The 9400-nt window shown below is 38.7% G+C and overlaps 1 long non-coding RNA gene across 1 annotated transcript; it reads left to right on the forward strand.

Annotated features, from left to right (window-relative positions):
- Nucleotides 1–2967: 2967 nt before the first annotated feature.
- LOC141586890 (uncharacterized) lies at nt 2968–4755 on the forward strand. Its single transcript, XR_012519648.1, has 2 exons — nt 2968–4169; nt 4528–4755. It is a non-coding gene; the product is annotated as an uncharacterized LOC141586890 (long non-coding RNA).
- The last annotated feature ends 4645 nt before the right edge of the window (nt 4756–9400 follow it).

Below are 9400 nucleotides of genomic sequence, written 5' to 3' on the forward strand. Positions count from 1 at the left end.
TAGGGGGATGGCCACGACATGACGATAGAGTCTTCCGCGTAGTTTAGCATTTATTTATGTTTCATTTGAGTAGACAGTTTGGAATAATGTATCTTGCTTTCGATTTGGTTTCAAGGATTGTTTTCATTCATTAAACTATTAATAATAAATGTTGTTTCTTTATCGCTGTTGTTTGATTATCATACCTCGGGCAACCGAGATGGTGACGTCTCCATACCTGAGTGGTCCTGGTAAGGCACTCGGAGTATGGGGGTGTTACAGAATCGACTCCAACTAACTTCTTGACTAAAACCTGACATCGACTCGGTGTGACTAACCCATGATTGAACCAAACATGGTCCATGGGCTCGTGAAAAATGCCTAGTGTGGCGTAATGGACGTTTTTGTGCATGACTCGGACCTAAGAGTGAGCTTGGGTGACCCAACTAGGTCGTGTTCTAGACAAAACATGGTTCACTTGAGCCTTAGACTAGACTGGGCATGATTAACATAAACAACCACAAGCCTAACAAGGTTAAACTTGACTCGACTGACTCAAACTCTATTCTGGGTTTGGGTTAGGTTCGGAACATGGTTCATTTGAATTTTAAAATTGAGAAGGATTAAATTAAAATGAGCTTTAAAATGGGCAGCATGCCGGCTATAAAATGCTTATTTTAGTCAACATTCTAATCCTAAATTGGCGGCATTCCGACTTTAACATTTTTTTTTCAAAAGAGGTAAGTTCAAAAGTTTGGGTTTGAAAACATGGACCAAGATTTTTGAAAAAATGGGTTAAACATGACACAATTTTCGAAAAAAAAAAAGGCAAAAAAGTTCTTTTTTAAAAAAAAACGTGATTTTCAAAAAAAAAAAAAAAAAAGAAAAAAAGACTTGACACGGAATCACATAGCAAGTTGTCATTCGCATACGAGCATGAATGCATGAATCCTAGACTCAACTAAGTCTCTACCAGTCTTCTAATTTGGGTCTATGCCAATGATCCCACTTCATCTTGGAAGCCAAGCCCCCCATAAGCCTGTAGCTTATGGTAGAACAAGTACTTCAAGATTCAGTAGAGACCACCTTGATATTTAAACCAGGCATAGTTGACGTCATCTCTTTACCTTGAAATCGACCCAAGCGAGAGATGGCCCGATCCTTAAAGTCTCAATTGGGTTTATGCATGAAATATGTTGACAAATACTAATTCAATTGATTGGACATTATTTAACTTTTCGAGTTACATTAGTCCCCAGCAGAGTCGCCAAAATGTCGATGTGGGAATTTGATGTATCCACGGGGGTTTTGGGCTGCTTATGGTGAGGCTCAAACTTGGGATCATGGGGGAAGGTAATGGGTTGATATTTGCCTCGAGACTCGTGTCAAAACTCGGCCCAAATCGCGTCAAAAATCGCTTCACAAAACACTTTGAAAACGGGTTCAAAAACCGCTTTAAAAACTCGAACTTTCGAATTAAATAAAACAATAAATAAAAACGTCACAAAATCACATTTAACCTTTTTAAACCAAAAAATCAAAGTAAACAAACTTGATTTTTAAACCAAAATCAATTAAAAGCTTTTAAATGCAATTTATAACGATAAATCGTAAATAAAAACTCTCGACTAGAATCACATTCAAATCGAATGAAATAAATTACATTTATTTGAAAAACCATCAAATCTTAAATAAATGAATTAAAAACTTTGTCCTATCGTCATCGGGTATCACGAGTATCTGTATCCGTGTGACATATCCGTATCACGAGTATGTCATTTGAGAATAAATGTGTCCTATCGTCATCGAGTGGCTGGCGGGTTCTCTATAAATTCCAATATCGACAGATACGGGTATCTACAGAAATATTATAAAGACTAAGTTCAAGGAGTACATCAAAGAGAGTAAAAAACTAAAAAAATGCAAGAAAGAAGATGGTCAAAGGAAACAAAATCTCCATTCTCAAAAAACTGCAATTAATTTTTTTTAACAAACCATCCATAGTTAGATCTCCATTCCAAATGTCAAACTAATAATGGAAATGGAGAAAACATCCAAAAAAAACCAAATTCTATCAACCCAATTTCAAAACATCCAAAAAAAGAACTGCCTGACTTTCTTTGATAGTCAGTTTGTTTGTATCCTTGGTTTTTACGTTTTTTGGTTAATGTGAAAGTTTTTAACTTTTGATTATCGCTCTCATTCGCGAGTATGTTATGAGTCGATTTTAATTGACCTAGTAAAAAAAAAAGTGCAATGAGTACAATATTCCTGATGAGTACACAAATTTTTTTACTTTATTGATTTAGCAAGGGAAAAGTTAAAGTTCATAGCAGTAGGGCTGAGAATCGGTCCAAGATCGGACCGAACCGGATCAAACCGGACTGGACCGAAGACCGAAAATAAAAATTTAAGACCGGACCTAAAACTTTCGGTCTTGGACCGGACCAAACCCGAAATATTTGGTCTGGTCCGATTTTGGACCGAAATGGACCTAAAATTAACTTTTTCACCATTTCGTATACGATAATTACATTTTAATTCCGCTAAATAAAATACATTTAAATAATTAGATGACTCTTTTTATGAAAATCATTGACAATACTAATTTATAATGTCTTTTGAAAATAAAATATTAATTCGATTCATAATATTTTAATGTTGCGTTATTAAAAACATGAAATTTGGTCCATTCGGTCCGGACCTAAATTGACCGGTCTTGGACTGGACCGGACCGAAGACCAAACCTTGAAAAAATGAGGACCGAGGACCGGACCAAAATAATTCGGTCCGGTCCGATACATTTTTCCGGTCCGTACCTAAATTTGGTCACCCCTACGGCCCTACCTAAGAGGTTTCATTCAAATGATTTACGTCAATTACAATTTTCAACTTTTCATTTAACAGAAGTATGTGTATTTTTATTCGTTTCGAAAAAAGGTCTATGTAGAATTGTCAAAAGTTAACCGATTACTCCAAATACTTATCATGACGGTAAAAAAAAGAAATGTAGTGATAGAAAGAGAGAGGAAAAAAGTGAGAAAAGAATACAAAGAAACCAAGGGTTTATTGCTATGACGGTCGCCAAATCAATCCGTCGGGATCGATTTCCTTTATCTTCTTTGTCTAGAATTCATAAAAATTACAACAAAATAGATTTACTCCACTTGATTTTACTCTTGCTCGACCTTCTTCCTCTGGTATTAAGATTGTTTGGAATCCATTTGATATATAACCGTTGAATCTGGATGTTCTTATTGCTGATGAAGATACGGAAGAATGGATTACGCAAAATAGGGGGAAGAATAAACAGCACCTTGACACCATTGAGGAGGAGCCTACAAGTATGTTACAATTTTTTGATGATGATGCTAAGGTTGAACATGATTTCTGGAAACATTTTATCATCTCCTTTATCTTAGGGGCGAATCCCCTATGGAAAATTGTGGAGGGATTCATTCGTAAATTATGGGCAGCATATAATGTTGATTGAATCTCGTTTTTACCTAGTGGTGTCTTCCTGGTTAGATTTGGAAAGAAAGAAGATCAGGACGCTATGTTGCAACATGGGCATTTTTTATTTGATAACAAGCCTCTGATTGTACGCCCATGGTCTGATCATGAAACACTTACTAAAGTTGATGTGAAGGTGGTTCCTGTGTGGGTTAAGCTCTTGAATCTACCATTGAAATTCTTCGAAAAATGCATACCCAGAATTGCAGGCCTTTTGGGGGATTTTGTGCGCTTTGATGAGGCTACTATTGACAGAACAAGGTTAGGATATGCTAGAGTCATGATTGATGTTCTTTTAGGAAACATGTGCCTAAAGAGGTTAAGTTTTTGGATGAAGAGGGGCAAATTGTTGTGATTACAATAAAATCTGAATAGAACCCTATTCTTTGCAAAGAATGTGGAGGAATTGGGCATGATGGGCAAGCTTGTAAGAAACCTAAGAGTAAGCAGAAACCAAAGTAGATGGTGGTTCAAAGATGGCAACCTCAGCCTCAAGTGCCTCCATCTAAGAACACGAATCTCAATCCTACTCCTACCACTACTAGGCCACATCCTGCTACCCTTAAGCCCTTAGTAATTTGTACTCCTGTGGAGAAGCAACACAGTTTACATGTGTCATAGAAGAGGAATGATAACTATCACTTAGCTACCCTTGCCAGGCCTGGTATCCGCTTGAGGTATGTGTTGTATCCCTAGAGCGTGATGCTATTCGGTCGTCCTACCGGGAGATCGTTGGTTACTCTTTATGGTTGATTTAGCATTTGTACAATAACACCGGTCCAGTACATCATTTTGGTCATGGCTTATCCTCGTGCTTCCTTTACTACGATTTCATTTTGGTCGTAGTAAAGTGGGACACGTTGTGGTTGTTTCCATTCCGTTACCACATGATTTATTTATATATATTTCCTACGTTGTATGTTTTAATAAACTAATCTGTTTTGTATTATAATTAAGTTATTACATTGTAATATGGCTGGGAGGACACCTGAGTTACTCCCCAGTGACTGTGACATTTATTTTTATGAATGACAGGTGATAGGTCGGTGGTATATGCTAGGGGTTACAGGACGAGTGGCTAGCGAGCGTTGCCGAGGCAACAATATACCCTTTTGATTATCGTCCGTTATTGCAATTTTTGAAATTTGGAGGGATCTGAGATCCCTTGTATATTTGTGTTTGTATTATGTATTTATTTTGTAAAATTAGTAACTAAGTCTAGTTTTCAGTGAACTCTGCGGTCATGCCTTGGAGTTTTAAAAACTTACGTATTTTCCACTGCTAATATGTTTTTGTATAACCACGGGGGTTCACATTCAATGACGGAATTATAAATGTCATTTTTCAAACAAAAACAAAATAGTGAAATACAAATTCGCTATTTTCACAAATTTCAAACAACGGAATTAAAAACCGTCATTCTGAAGACAAAATAGTGAAATTCAAATTCGCTATTTTCACAAATTTCAATGATGGAATCAAAACCGTCATTTTTCAAACAAATACAAAATAACGAACTTCAAATTTGTTATTTTCAAATATTCAAACGAGGGAATTAAAAACCGTCACTTTTCACTCTTCAAGAAAAAAACACAAAACAAAAACAAAATAGCAAAATTCAAACTCGCTATTTTAACAAATTTCCAATCACAAACGACGGAATTAAAAACCGTCATCTTCCTCACAAAAATAAAATCACGAATTTCAGATTCGTTATTTTCCCACAATTTCAAACGATGGGATTAAAAACCGTCACTTCCTCACAGAAATAAAATCACGAATTTCAAATTCGTTATTTTCCCACAATTTCAAACGACGGGATTAAAAACCGTCACTTCCTCACAAAAGCAAAATAGCGAAATTCAGATTCGTTATTTACACAATTTCAGATGACAGCATTAAAAACCGTCACTCCTTTGAACAAGATAGTGAAATTCACTAGTCCTTAGAAATTTCAAATCACAAGAAGAAAAAATTAAGACCGTTATCTCCCAAACAAACATTTAATGGCGGAATTGACATCCGCTATTTCTACAAACTCCGAACAACGGCAGTAAAAATCGTTACCTCCCTTCGAAATTCGAAATTACGAATAACGATAACAAGGACCGCCGTCCACAGGAGCCGGGCTCAAGCCTATCTCTTTCCGGCGCCACAAACATCCAATATAAACACCGAAATTCCCCGGCGGGATATCGGAGACCTTTCCAGGGAGCCCACTAACTCAACAACCTCTCAAAATAAGCCCGTCCAACACGGATGTTTCTTGCAGTCGATCATTCGACCTTCAACATGGCAGGTGAGTCTCAAACGCACCTTCATCATGGCTGGCGAGCCTCAAAACGCACTTTCAATATGGCTGGCGAACCTCAAAACGCGCCTTCAACACAGATGGCAAGCCTCAAATCGCACCTTCAACGCGGCTGGCGAGCCCCATCATATCCGAATATGGATGGCGAGCCTCAAAACGGGCCTTCAACACGGCAAGCGAGCCTCAAATCGCACCTTCAACGCGGCTTGCGAGCCCCATCATATCCGCAACATGGCTAGCGAGCCTCAAAACGTGCCTCCAACATGGCTACAAGCCTCAAACCGTACCTTCGACGCGGTTGGCGAGCCCCATCATATCCGTAGCATGGCTGGCGAGCCTTAAAATGTACCTTCAACGCGGCTGGCGAGCCCTATCATATCCGCAACACGGCTGGCGAGCCTTTGCGCGCAAACAAGAAACGATTCAAGGACATATCCCGAAGATGTCTCAGGTATGACTCCTTCATATGGCTGACGAGCCTTTGTACATAGTCTAACGGACTTTAAATAACCCGCACCGACAGTCGACAGACTCTAAACTATTCCTGACGGCAGGTCCTTGACTCGTATCCCCGAGTCGCCTTGGCGTCACCCTTCCCGACGGCAGATCCTTGGCCCGAATTCTTTCGAGCCGCCTCGACGTCGCTTCAGTCTCTAATTTGTAATCTTCGATTGACCTAAAGGCTACACTTTGAATTTCACCCTATCCAAGCCTCAGTCCAAGTGAGGGCTTTGTAGATACCCAGTATCTGTTAAATCCCCAGCAAACACCCGATGATTATCGGACAACAACATGCTTAGGAATCGCAACATTTAATCGACAGTTTGTATAACAATACGTCGGAAAACTCAAAACAATTTCGACGACAAAACATTTTCAAAAACTTTTCAAAAGTTTCTGGAGTGTTTTATGCAGGACGACGGGGTTGCAATGACACTAACTGGAGTCAAAACTGACACCGGACCAAAAACCGACTCAAAAATTCAAATCCCGACTCCAACAACGAGTCAAACCGAGTTAAATACAAAAAACAAACATCACAAAGCTTCCATGTTAAGTATACACGGTATACTTGAATGGTCAAGTACAACAATCATGCCATCAAAAACCTAGGATATAGAACAAATCATGACTGCAATTGCTTGATATTGACAAGACAGCTCGAAGACCCGCGAAATGGCTCGCGCCTCTTCGATTAGCCTATGCGGCCACGTCTCTTCAAACGCACACAACCACTCAATCCTCTATAAATACCCCTCCAATACTACCATTTCAAGGTACGCGAGTGTCCGCCCCCTCATTTCTCCATTTATACTCGACTTCTTAAGTGACAAACCGACGCGTATTTTCTACCTACCGATCGAAAATACAAGCCATGCACATTGTTTAATACCGTCATCGTGCATTAAATCACTTGACCAACCACTTCGATCAACTACGCAATCACTAAACTAAACAAACACTCTTTACATTGCAAAAACGGGTTTCAACCGAGTTTTCCGACCTAACAAGTTTTTACACTTCCGTCGATTTCTCGTCTTCAACCTAGCATGTAAGTATGAGGGTGTAATTAATCCTCTTCTTTCATGTCCTTTATCTGTTTTTATGACCTTAACATGCTAAAACATGCAAAACATGGTCCAAAATACGGATTGAATGAGCCAAAACCGAATTTTGACCGGAAACAGCCCCTAGTCACAACTAGGTGGCCCACGCCTCAATGGGCTATCCAGGTCAGAACTCAAACGTGTTTGAGTTCATTCTTTCCATTTCCATTTTCATTTTACAACCGGTGTTTACCATTTTAAATCATTTTTATGATAAATCTTTTTGACCATAAATCATGTTCACCCTTGTTTCCTCATACCATGACGGTTTAATCCGTGTTTCGGTGATACCATTTGGTTAATTACATTTTAAAAGGCATTTTAAAACCTTTTATTCATTTCTTTACATTTCAAAAACAACCATATTAGTCATACATGCATAATCATCCTTGGTTCCACATACCATTTCGGTTTAAATCTGAGTACGATGACAAACATTGACTAATTACAAAACAATGAACTTAACACAATTAGTTCATAATCAACATTTTTTCAAAACTATTCATGTCAAGCTTGCAAAACTGAACCCGACATCGAATATCGTCAATACAATGATGATTATTCAAGTCCCATTCTTCACTGTAATACCTCGTATTTATATAAGTAATAACTAGACCGAATAGAGAACCCACTCGGCCGAGTGCAACTCCACTCGACCGAGTGGGAGACCGAGTACTCCAATACAGTAGGCTGGAAGGCCTGGAAAGTCGTTTACTCGACCGAGTGACCATCCACTCGACCGAGTGGAGCCTCCACTCGACCGAGTGCCTGTCGAGTGAGATTTATACGGGAAAGTTATTGGTGAAATGTCGTTTTTATAACCTTATCACCTCAGATTTCCCACAAAAAAAACCCTTCTCAAACACTATTCACACCACTCTCTAAACTTCCCCACATCTCTCTAAACTCTCTACCATCAAATCCTCTCAAGAACCCTAATTTTTCTAAAGAAGATTCTTGCATCCTTAGCCTTTCCTCTTTGTTGTAAGTCGGTCTACACTTCCTCTTCTCTTTTATCTTGTCTTAACAACCTTATTTAGTTAGTGGATTACTCATTACTTAATTATGTTGTAAGAATTAAAGGGGATATTTAAGGGGTTTAGTAGTATGCTTATTATAATAGATTGTAGTATTGATTGTGATAATTAATATGTGTAGGAAGCTTCATTGAGGAGTATTTCTAGTGAGTAGCTTGTGTTCTTGTGAAGATAAGCTCAAGGTAGGGTCTTCCCTACTTAGCTACAATGTTATGTGTGTTTAATTGTGCATTTACTATCATTGATTACATTTGTCTCACATTAGTTGCATTATAAAGAAAATTAGGGTTTGGTACATATCATGGTCTCATGATGATTTAGGAAGAATAAGTATGGTGAATGACTCTAGTGTTGATTATCTTGCATTATAACATGTTAATAAGCAATTAAAAGAAGAGAAAATGAATTAATGAAGTTATGAGCATGAATTGGTTGTTGTGTGAATTTAATGACATACTTGTTTGGTTAATTGTTCTTGTGTTGGTGAATTGTTGGTATTGGAGATTGTTGTGGGATTTTGATGATGGTTTTGGAGACGGAAGGCGGTTGGGAAACCGTCTCCCACTCAAGTTTCCCTTGGAGCTTCCCACTCCAAGGGAATGTGCACATTGAGTACTTGGGTTACGGAGAGACTCATGCGGTGAGGCATGTTTTCTGGCAGGGGACTCGGGCCGCACTCGGGGCCGGTACCACAGACGTGTTCTGAGTACCTTGATGATGTTGGTGACGTCGTGGGCGTGTCCCGGTCAAGGTTTGAGGAGATGAGTTTGGTGGATACTTATTGATGTGAACATTATTTGCACACATTTAGTCTCCTAATTGAGCCTATTTTGCATACTATTATAACATTCCATAGCCATTTTATCCGTCAAATGCTTTCTATTTTGCTTTCTTAGTGCATTTCGTATGTTTTGTAGGAAAGAAGATAATAAGGCGGAAATTCCCGTCTTTCG

The sequence above is a fragment of the Silene latifolia genome, chromosome 6, assembly GCF_048544455.1.
Source record: "Silene latifolia isolate original U9 population chromosome 6, ASM4854445v1, whole genome shotgun sequence".
NCBI classification, from domain to species: Eukaryota; Viridiplantae; Streptophyta; class Magnoliopsida; order Caryophyllales; family Caryophyllaceae; genus Silene; species Silene latifolia.